Here is an 11732-nt window from a genome sequence, read left to right on the forward strand (position 1 = left end):
AGACCAAGACAGACCAAGTTGCATCATGGTTAATCTATCTGAACAAGACAAAAAAAAAAAAACAAAAACAAAACCCAAAAAACAATCAATAAAGCAGATTTGGACTAGGTAGTAAGCTTCCCCTCCCTGCTGGAAATCTGCAGCCCACTGTGACATGGGGGTGTCGCACGACCCTTTCTCTGTCCCCACGAGAGAGACAGCTCCTCTGGCAGAGGCATGTCTGAGTTATCTTCAGAGGTTCAAAACAGCACCACTGTCTGCCTTCGCTAAATGTCTCCTGAATGCAGAGACACCATGGTCCCCCTTGTTGGCAAGAATCTATGCTCTTAATCTGACTTCGAGTGAAAAAGACGGTCACAAAAGCTTCAGCTGTAGTACCCAAGTGCCAGCCAGTACAGATCCAGTATGCGAATTCCTATAATCAAGGTCCTCCGCACTGCAACGTAGGCTGAGTTTTATATATCCCCCCCCTATAGAGCACGTCGGTTTGTTTGCTAGTCTTCTTCTACGACGTGCAATATTCCCTAAAGCTTGCTTTTTATTTTTTTTCTTTTAAGTATAGTTAAAAATGACTTTCTAAAAAAGAAGAAAGACCCTTGGGAGAGAATACTTTTTGTGCCTGTTTCCAGAGGCTGTGGATCCGTGGCTGTGGCCCATCTGCTGGTTGTCTAGGGACCAGAGCTGAGATAGCAGGTCAAAAGGCAATAGGGAGGCGAGCAGGTTTGAGGGGAAAACAGACACATTACACTTGGCCACAAGGATGGAATCAGCCCTAACAAGGATAGGGCACCATGCCAGCCCATATCTACACCAGCTCACCTGCACGGAAAGAAGAATAAAGTCATCAACATTTCCACTGCCTCTCTGCCACAAACAGATGATCATCACAGCAATGGGTGAGCGGGAAAGAAAGCTGGCCTCGCTGCATATAGCTTCTAAAGGACTTTCTGCCATTTAATTAAGAAATCAGGATTAAGCAGCCCTCTCCTGGCCTCTTACTGTGATGCCATTCCTTTCAAGAGGCATGAGCTGGGTTCACTTAAACGATCACTTCCTAGTGGGACTCGGGTATTCACTGCAGATCTGGCATTTCTGCTCTTAAAAATAACGGACCAGGGTCTTTTTAGAAAAGACGAACCGGGGGCGCCTGGGTGGCTCAGTTGGTTAAGCATCTGCCTTCGGCTCAGGTCATGGTCCTAGGGTCCTGGGATCAAGCCCCGCGTCAGACTCCCTGCTCAGCGAAAGCCTGCTTCTCCCTCTCCCTCTGCGGGCTGCTCTGCCTACTTGCACTCTCTCTCTATCAAATAAATAAAATCTTTAAAAAAAAAGACGAACGGGCACAGGTGGTAGCTTGCACTTAGTAGGCACAAGCGATAGATTTGATATGGAAACCAGCAATCAGCATGAGCCAGGGTGAGTTCACTGCTCAGGGCTCGGCACAGGCTTGTCTCAGAAGAGACAATTTAGCACTTGGCCACCCGGGTAAGCTTTAAACAAAGTCAGAGAGATACTGTTAAATAGCCGATGGCTTCATGTCAGCGGGCTGGCAGGTGCAGCGGGCATGGCACACAGCCTGTGGATTTGCTCTTCACTGCCTCTCTCTCTAATTCTGTGCCCCGGTAAGTATGAGACTATCCGAGACTCTGGTAGCTTTACTACAGACCTCCTTCGGGACGTCTCATCCCACATGCTAGTCTACACTCCGTGCTATCGCACAAAGGATCACAAGGCTACTTCCCAAACTAGGGTGTGGGTTTGTGGAGGCCAAAGGAAATTCGTCCCCTGATGGGCAAATGATTCCACAGTCTGACTTCTCAGCAACCCCCTCCCTTGCTGCAAATGACATGCTGTGACCAGGACATATGTCAGCGTTCCTGTCGACATGACAGTGATTAATTGTCATAGTTATTCTCCCGTAGGGTTCTCTCGTCCCTCTCCCATAGGCGGGTGGAGGGTTCCTCTAATTCCTCGTGAGGTCCTGAAGAATCTGCGCCACCTGAGAGCTTGTTAGAGATGCAGAATCTCAGGCCCCACTTGGACCTCCAGAATCAGTTTCTGCATTTTAGCAAGATCCCCAGATGACTCCTTGCGAGGCATAGGCTCATGATACGTCCCCCAATGGTTACCCTCACCCATAGCGTGAGAAATGTTTTTGCCTCCCAGACACAATATCTGAGAGCTGAATAAGTAACATCATTTTCTGACCACTCCACTCCTGCTTTTGCAAGGAATCTTAGCAGAGATTTCACTTTATTTCGCCAGGTAGAAAAATGGACAAGCACTCTAGCTGATCCATGTATTTTAGCATTCCTGCCAGGGCAATGGAAAAACACAGTGCTTTGATGTAAGGACACAGGTATGACACTTGCATATAATGACCTTTCTGCCTTGACTCACCAGAAATCCTCTCCAAACTGCCCGAAATCCACTATGTTCTGAACGTGGCTATAAAGATGTTTAAAAAAAAAAAAAAGCAATTATCAAAGAACGGCAGGCACTTTAGTCTTGCCATTAATCACATGTTCCTTTTGGATGATGAGAAATCAGTTTTCCTGAAGTAGAAGAGAGGAAGAAATACATCACAGCATTAAAGCCTTGAGTCCTGGCATCTGGTAGCAGGGGATAGGGACAGCAGGCAGATGGCTTCCGCCCACAGGGGGCCTGCTCCCCGCTCTGCAAACAAGAGCATTTGGTGCAGGGGTTCACACACCTTGGAGATGCCTATAGCTATAAGGCCAGGGCCACTGGCCTTGGTCTTGAAAGGCAGGAGGGACATCCGGGTGTCTCAGTCAGCTAAGCGTCCTGCCTTTGGTTCAGGTCATGATCCCGGGGTCCTGGGATCGAGCCCCGCATCAGGCTCTCTGTTCAGTGGGAAGCCTGCTTCTCCCTCTCCCTCCGCTGCTCCCCCTGCTTGTGCTCTCTCTCTCTGACAAATGAATAAATAAAATCTTGAAAGGCAGGGAAAACTGTCGGCAGCAGGGAATGGTGTCCCAGTGGCACCGCCCCCTCAGGACCTGGGGATCACGGAGAACAGGCCACCCACAGGCAGGCATCCACAGCTCTGCACCGCTAGCTGGTCGGCAGCACCTGGGGTGGCCTGGGGGGCATGCCATGCACTTTTGTGGGAGGTCCGCCCTGAAGTCATCTTAGTAGGTTTTCACTTATGGGCAGCAACTACCCCCCTTCCTTATGTAAAACAACTAAGGGCCACACACACAAAAAATCATCTTAGGTGAGGCATCGTAGATTCAAATGTGAAAAGCCTGGATTCTGATGCCAGACAGCCTGCGCCTGAATCCGTCCCCAGCATCAGAGCTTGTGACCGGGGAGGGGGGAAAGATGGTGGAGGATTAGGGGACCCTATTTCAACTGGTCCCCAGAATTGAGCTCAGACCACTTTGAGCACCCACGAAACCAGCCTGAGATGTAAGAAGATCTGGATCTCTACAAACAGAATATCGCAGGCAGTTGGTTTTGAGGTACAAAGCAGAGAGCCGTGATTCTGCGGGCAGATATCGGAGGATAAACGGCGGCAGGAGGGCGCCTGGACGTGGGGATCCTACACCGCCGGTGAGTGACTGCCTCGCGCGCTGCGGACGGGCACAGACTCGCAGACCGGTAGCGTCGGGAAAGAACTTTAGCGCAGCCCCTGGGGTGGAGGACCAGACCGGCCGGGTCGCGAGCACGCGAACCACAGCCCCCCCGGACAGAAACCAGAGCGATGGTCGCGCACACGCAAACTGCAGCCTCCGAGACGGAAACCCGGTGCACCGGGGTCCCGCCGGTGAACTGCAACCTCCCCACCCCAAGCGGCGGAGTTGCGCGCACGCAAACTGCAGTCCCCGGGACAGGACCCCAAGCGGCGGAGTCGCGCGAACGATCTGGGAGCAGCTGGCGGTTTTAGAAGCACAAAGGGCAGAGACGTGCCCCGATCTGGAGGCAGGACTGGGGGCGCTGCGGAGGGGCGCACAACCCAGGACGCTGCAGTTTCTAGCAGCACAGACAGAAACGGAGACGGTGTGGCCTGGAGAGCTCACTGAAGAACAGACTGCGGTCTCTGCTCTGAGGCAGAGGGTTGGAAACGGTCTTTTCTGCTCTGACGTGCGTTAGAGACAGGGAAAGCCGCCAGCAAAAGGCGCCAGAGAACAAAAGCCCCAAAGACTGATTCCCGCTGAGCCCATCCCCCGCCACAGGGGCGCAGGGCAACTCCGCCCAAACAGGGTTGCCTGAGTAGCAGCAGGGCAGGCCCCTCCCCCAGAAGACAGGCTGGGAAAACAAGAGGCCAGCAACCCTAAGGTCCCAAGAAAACAAGTGCATCTGGCTTGGGCTCTGGTCAATAATTTGGACTCTATATGTTCCCTCAAACACCCATCAACAGAATGACTAGGAGGAGGAGCCCCCAAAACAGAAAAGACTCAGAGATTATGACTTATGCTGCAGATTTACAAATGGATGCAGATATAACCAAGATGTCGGAGATGGAATTCAGGCTAGCAATTGTGAAGACAATGGCTAGAATGGAGAAATCAATTAATGGCAACATAGAGTCTCTAAGGGCAGAAATAAAAGGGGAATTGGCAGAACTTAAAAATGCTATCAATGAGATCCAATCCAATCTAGATAATCTAACAGCTAGGGTAACTGAGACAGAAGAGAGAATAAGCGATCTGGAAGACAGTATAATAGATAAAAAGGGAAAAGAGGAGGCCAGGGAAAAACAACTCAGATTCCATGAAAATAGAATCAGAGAAATAAGTGACACCATGAGGCGTTCCAATGTCAGAATCATTGGAATCCCGGAGGGAGTGGAGAGAGAGAGAGGGCTAGAAGATGTATTTGAGCAAATCGTAGCTGAGAACTTCCATAATCTGGGGAATGAAACAAACATTAGAGTCCTACAGGCAGAGAGGACCCCTCCTAAGATCAAGGAAAACAGGCCAACACCCCGGCACGTAATAGTAAAACTTGCAAATCTTAGAACCAAGGAAACCATCTTAAGGGCAGTTAGGGGGAAGAGATTCCTTACATACAGAGGGAGGAACATCAGAATAACGTCAGACCTATCCACAGAGACCTGGCAAACCAGAAAGGCCTGGCAAGACATATTCAGGGTACTAAATGAGAAGAACATGCAGCCAAGAATACTTTATCCGGCAAGGCTGTCATTTAGAATGGATGGAGAGATGCAGAGCTTCCAAGACCAGCAGAACCTGGCCCTGCCAGAAATATTTAGGGGGGTTCTATATAAGGAGAAAGACCCCAAGAGTGATATAGAACAGAAATTTACAGGGACAATCTATAAAAACAACGTCTTCACAGGCAACATGATCACAATTAATTCATATCTTTCAATAATCACTCTCAATGTGAATGGCCTAAACGCTCCCATAAAACGGCACAGGGTTGCAGACTGGATAAAAAGACAGGACCCATCCATATGCTGTCTACAAGAGACTCATTTTGAACCTAAAGATACATCCAGACTGAAAGTGAAGGGATGGAGATCCATCTTCCATGCCAGTGGACCTCAAAAGAAAGCTGGGGTAGCAATTCTTATATCAGACAAATTAGATTTTAAAGTCTGTAATAAGAGACACAGAAGGACACTATATCATTCTTAAAGGGTCTATCCAACAAGAAGATCTAACAATTGTAAATATCTATGCCCCCAACATGGGAGCAGCCATCTACATAAGCCAACTGTTAACCAAAATAAAGAGTCATATTGATAACAATACGTTAATTGTAGGAGACCTCAATACTCCACTCTCAGCAATGGACAGATCGTCTAAGCAGAAAATCAACAAGGAAATAAGAGCTTTGAATGATACACTGGATCAGATGGACCTCATAGATATTTACAGAACATTCCACCCTAAAACAACAGAATACTCATTCTTCTCGAGCGCACATGGAACTTTCTCCAGAATAGACCATATACTGGGTCATAAATCAGGTCTCAACCGATACCAAAAGATTGAGATTATTCCCTGCATATTCTCAGACCACAATGCTCTAAAACTGGAACTCAATCACAAGAAAAAAATTGGCAGAAATTCAAACACTTGGAAGCTACAGACCACTCTGCTCAAGAATGTTTGGGTCAACCAAGAAATCAAAGAAGAACTTAAACAATTCATGGAAATCAATGAGAACGAAAACACATCGGTCCAAAACCTATGGGATACTGCAAAGGCGCTCCTAAGGGAGAAATACATAGGTATCCAAGCCTCACTCAAAAAATAGAAAAATCTCGAATTCGCCAACTAACTCTACACCTTAAAGAACTAGAGAAAAAGCAACAAATGATGCCTAAGCCACGCATTAGAAGAGAAATAATTAAAATTAGAGCAGAGATCAATGAATTAGAAACCAGAAACACAGTAGATCAGATCCACGAAACTAGAAGTTTGTTCTTTGAAAGAATTAATAAGATCGATAAACCACTGGCCAGACTTATCCAATAGAAAAGAGAAAGGACCCAAATTAAAAAAAAAATATGAATGGAAGGGGAGAGATCACGACTAACAGCAAGGAAATAGAAACAATTATTAGAAATTATTATCAACAACTATATGCCAATAAACTGAGCAATCTGGATGAAATGGAGGCCTTCCTGGAAACCCATAAATTGCCAAGACTGAAACAGGAAGAAACTGACAACCTGAATAGGCCAATAACCAGTAACGAGATTGAAGCAGTGATCAAAAACCTCCCAAAAAACAAGAGTCCAGGGCCTGATGGATTCCCTGGGGAATTCTACCAAACATTCAAAGAAGAAATAATACCTATTCTCCTGAAGCTGTTTCAAAAAATAGAAACAGAAGGAAAACTTCCAGACTCATTCTATGAGGCCAGCATTACCTTAATCCCCAAACCAGGCAAAGACCCCATCAAAAAGGAGAATTTCAGACCCATATCCCTGATGAATATGGATTCCAAAATCCTCAACAAAATCCTAGCTAATAGGACCCAACAATACATTAAAAGGATCATCCACCACGACCAAGTGGGATTTACCCCCGGGATGCAAGGGTGGTTCAACATTCGCAAATCAATCAATGTGATAGAACACATTAATAAGAGGAGGGAGAAGAACCATATGGTCCTCTCAATTGATGCAGAGAAAGCATTTGACAAAATACAACATCCTTTCCTCATTAAAACTCTCCAAAGTATAGGGATAGAGGGAACATTCCTCAAGCTCATAAAATCCATCTATGAAAAACCCACAGCGAATATCATCCTCAATGGGGAAAAGCTGAGAGCCTTTCCCTTAAGATCAGAAACACGTCAAGGGTGCCCACTCTCACCACTGTTGTTCAACATAGTACTAGAAGTCCTAGCAACAGCAATCAGACAACAAAAAGAAATAAAATGTATTCAAATTGGCAAAGAAGAAGTCAAACTCTCTCTCTTCATTGATGACATGATATTTTATGTGGAAAACCCAAAAGACTCCACCCCCAAATTACTAGAACTTATCCAGCAATTCAGTAATGTGGCAGGATACAAAATCAATGCACAGAAATCAGTTGCTTTCTTATACACCAGCAATGCAGCTGTAGAAAGAGAAATTAAAGAAACGATTCCATTTACAATAGCACCAAAAACCATAAGATACCTCGGCATAAACCTAACCAAAGAGGTAAAGGATCTGTACTCTAGGAACTACAAAACACTCATGAAAGAAATTGAAGAAGACACAAAAAGATGGAAAATTTTCCATGTTCATGGATCGGAAGAATAAACATTGTTAAAATGTCTATGCTACCCAGAGCAATCTATACCTTCAATGCCATCCCGATCAAAATTCCAATGACATTTTTCAAAGTGCTGGAACAAACAATCCTAAAATTTGTATGGAATCAGAAAAGAACCCGAATCGCCAAGGAGATGTTGAAAAAGAAGAACAAAGCTGGGGGCATCACGTTGCCCGATTTCAAGCTAAATTACAAAGCTGTGATTACCAAGACAGCATGGTACTGGCACAAAAACAGACATATAGACCAATGGAACAGAATAGAGAGCCCAGATATGGACCCTCAACTAAATGGTCAAATAATCTTTGACAAAGCAGAAAAAACATGCAATGGAAAAAAGACAGTCTCTTCAACAAATGGTGCTGGGAAAAGTGGACAGCCACATGCAGAAGAATGAAACTCGACGATTCTCTAACACCATTCACAAAGATAAACTCAAAGTGGATGAAAGACCTCAATGTGAGACAGGAATCCATCCAAATCCTAGAGGAGAACATAGGCAGTAACCTCTTTGACATCGGCCACAGCAACTTCTTTCAAGATACATCTCCAAAAGCTCGTGAAACAAAAGCAAAAATGAACTTTTGGGACTTCATCAAGATAAAAAGCTTCTGCACAGCAAAGGAAACAGTCAACAAAACAATGAGGCAACCCACAGAATGGGAGAAGATATTTGCAAATGACATTACAGATAAAGGGCTGGTATCCAAGATCTATAAAGAACTTCTCAAACTCAACACCCAAAAAACAAATAATCAAGTCAAAAAGTGGGCAGAATAGATGAACAGACACTTCTCTGAAGAAGACATACAAATGGCTAACAGACACATGAAAAAATGTTCATCATCATTAGCCATCAGGGAAATCCAAATCAAAACCACACTGAGATACCACCTTACACCAGTTAGAATGGCAAAAATGGACAGGGAAAGAAACAACAAATGTTGGAGAGGTTGTGGAGAAAGAGGAACCCTCTTACACTGTTGGTGGGAATGCAAGTTGGTACAGCCACTTTGAAAAACAGTGTGGAGGTGCCTCAAAAATTTAAAAATAGAGCTACCCTATGACCCAGCAATTGCACTCCTGGGTATTTACCCCAAAGACACAGATGTAGTGAAAAGAAGGGCCATATGCACCCCAATGCTCATAGCAGCAATGTCTGCAATAGCAAACTGTGGAAAGAGCCGAGATGCCCTTCAACAGATGAATGGATAAAGAAGATGTGGTCCAATATATACAATGGAATATTACTCAGCCATCAGAAAAGATGAATACCCAACTTTTACATCAACATGGATGGGACTGGAGGAGATTATGCTAAGTGAAATACGTCAAGCAGAGAAAGTCAATTATCATACGGTTTCACTTATTTGTGGAACATAAGGAATAACATGGAGGACATTAAGAGAAGGAAGGGAAAAATGGGCGGGGGGAATTGGAGGGAGAGATGAACCATGAGAGACTATGGACCTGAGAAACAAACAGGGTTTTAGAGGGGAGGAGGGAGGGGGGATTGGTTAGCCCGGTGATGGGTACTAAGGAGGGCACGTACTGCATGGAGCACTGGGTGTTATACGAAAAGAATGGATCGTGGATTACTACATCAAAAACTAATGATGTATTGTATGGTGACTAACATAACATAATAAAATTAAAAAAAAAAAAAAAAAGCTTGTGACCTTGGTTCGGTCATCTGTGAGTTCTGTGCCTCAGTTCTGTCATCTGTAAAATGGGCTATTGTGGGCATTAAATAAGCATAGAGTGGTTGCACATAGAAAATGTGGTATGTTGGCTTTTCAAAGTAATAATATGGATTATTACCATATATAATAATATAATTATTGCCAAGTCACTCTTTGGTCTCATCTGACCTCTTCATTATTCACCTGATCTGGTGAATTTCAAGGTAGGATTGAAGGACTGACCCGGCTGGCTCAGTCCGTAGAGCATGGGACCCTTCATCTCAGGGTTGTGAGTTTGAGCTCCACATTGGGTATAGAGATTACTTAAAAACAAAATAAATGAGTGAATGAATGAATGAATTCAGGGTAGGAATGGGTTTTGTTCGAAAAGACTGAACAAGAAAACCTACAATGACAGTCTACACTCTTTCTTCTCCATATATTTTATTTCACAGAGATTCTCTCAGGCCTAGCAATAATCCATCAACTAAAAAACAGAACCGGGGCGCCTGGGTGGCTCAGTCGTTAAGCGTCTGCCTTCGGCTCAGGTCATGATCCCAGGGTCCCGGGATCGAGCCCCGCATCGGGCTCCCTGCTCAGCGGGAAGCCTGCTTCTCCCTCTTCCACTCCCCCTGCTTGTGTTCCCTCTCTCGCTGTGTCTCTCTCTGTCAAATAAATAAATAAAATCTTAAAAAAAAATTAAAAAAATTAAAAAAAAAATAAAAAATAAATAAAAAACAGAACCAAGTGAATCTAAGAAAACCACATCAGAAATCCCTACTCTTAAATGACTTTTCCCCTAACACCTTAATGGAGAAGGCTGAAAAGCTACACTTCCAAGCTTGATAGACGTTGATGGCAAGCAGAGGAATTGCAGAACGTTATGAGAGTCAAAGAGCATGGAATTAGGCCTTGGCAGAGGCATCTGGCCTGCAGAATGGGGGGTCACAACCACAGCAGTCTGAGCACTCTGGGTGCAGGGGCAGCCTGATGCTCATCTGTGACGTCTATTGGAAACGTGGTGTTGGGGCCGGAGATCTTTTCAGGGGATTTGCTTTTCAGAAGTTTTCGGATCCTTACAGATTTCCTGGAGGATAAGAAGCGTGCTGCCCAGATTAGTCATTACAGGTGATGGAGGACAAAGACCCAAGGGAAACAGGTCATCAAAGCATGAGGGTCATTAATGGGCCCACAGCCTCTCCTGAGAAGGAGGTTGGAAGGGTCACCGTGATGGGTCAACGTGACTAGGCTAGGTTCTCAGGGATTCAATCAACAGTGATCTAGGTGTTGCTATCAAGGTATTCTGTAGATGTGATTAAAGTACACAATCAGTGGACTTGAAGGAAGGGAGATTATCCTAGATAATCTTGGCAAGCCTGACTCAATCAGTAGCAAGGCCTTACAGAATAGAGCGGAGGCTTCCCCGAGGAAAAAGAGAACATCCTGCCTGTGGACGGCAGCTTCATCCTGCGCCCGAGTTCCAGCCTGTCTTTCTTGCCAGCCTGCCCTCTTTTCAGATTTCAGATCTGCATAACCTGCCCCCACAACTGTGTAAGCCTATTCCCTGTGGAAAATCTCTTCCTGTATATCTCCTCCTGGTTCTGTTTCTCTGGGTGAGCCTTAATACAGAGGTCAGGCTTCTTACACTGACACGAGGTCACACAGGGTCCCCCATGAAGCCCTGTCTCAAAGCTGCTGGCCCAGCCGGCCACCTGGCCCTCCTACAGTGCTCTCAGTATGGATCGACACCTCCTACCCTGCTTCCCTTCCAGGCCAGCCTGGACCTGGTTCCCCAGCCTCATCTAAGTCAAAGTCTATGAAGGTGGCGGCATCATTCTACTCTCCTGGTTAAGCACACAGATGGATGACAAAGTGGCACTGGGGACAGGCAAGGGCACGCAGCGTGGGCATCCTTCATCAGAGAGGAGCCAGGCAGAGGAAAGCTTTAGAGTTGGGGGTGGGGCAAGGCATAAACGTCAGAGTTCAGGAAGGATTTCATCAATTCTGCACTAAGAAGAAAACACCATGATGGCTTTTTTTTTTTTTTTAAGATTTTTACTTATTTATTTGAGAGAGAGAATGAGATAGAGAGAGCACGAGAGGGGGGAGGGTCAGAGGGAGAAGCAGACTCCCCGCCGAGCAGGGAGCCCGATGCGGGACTCGATCCCGGGACTCCAGGATCATGACCTGAGCCGAAGGCAGTCGCTTAACCGACTGAGCCACCCAGGCGCCCCATGATGGCTTTTTTTTTTTTTAATTTTATTTATTTATTCATGAGAGACAGAGA

General features: G+C 45.7%; 1 protein-coding gene across 4 annotated transcripts in view; it reads right to left on the reverse strand.

The window, feature by feature from the left end:
• The window catches only part of SLC22A23 (solute carrier family 22 member 23), a 178524-nt gene that overhangs the window by 44189 nt on the left and 122603 nt on the right, over nucleotides 1-11732 (reverse strand). The window lies entirely within an intron of this gene.

Source organism: Mirounga leonina, unplaced genomic scaffold (genome assembly GCF_011800145.1).
Source record: "Mirounga leonina isolate KUSES-001 unplaced genomic scaffold, KU_Mleo_1.0 Mir_366, whole genome shotgun sequence".
In the NCBI taxonomy this organism is placed as follows: domain Eukaryota; kingdom Metazoa; phylum Chordata; class Mammalia; order Carnivora; family Phocidae; genus Mirounga; species Mirounga leonina.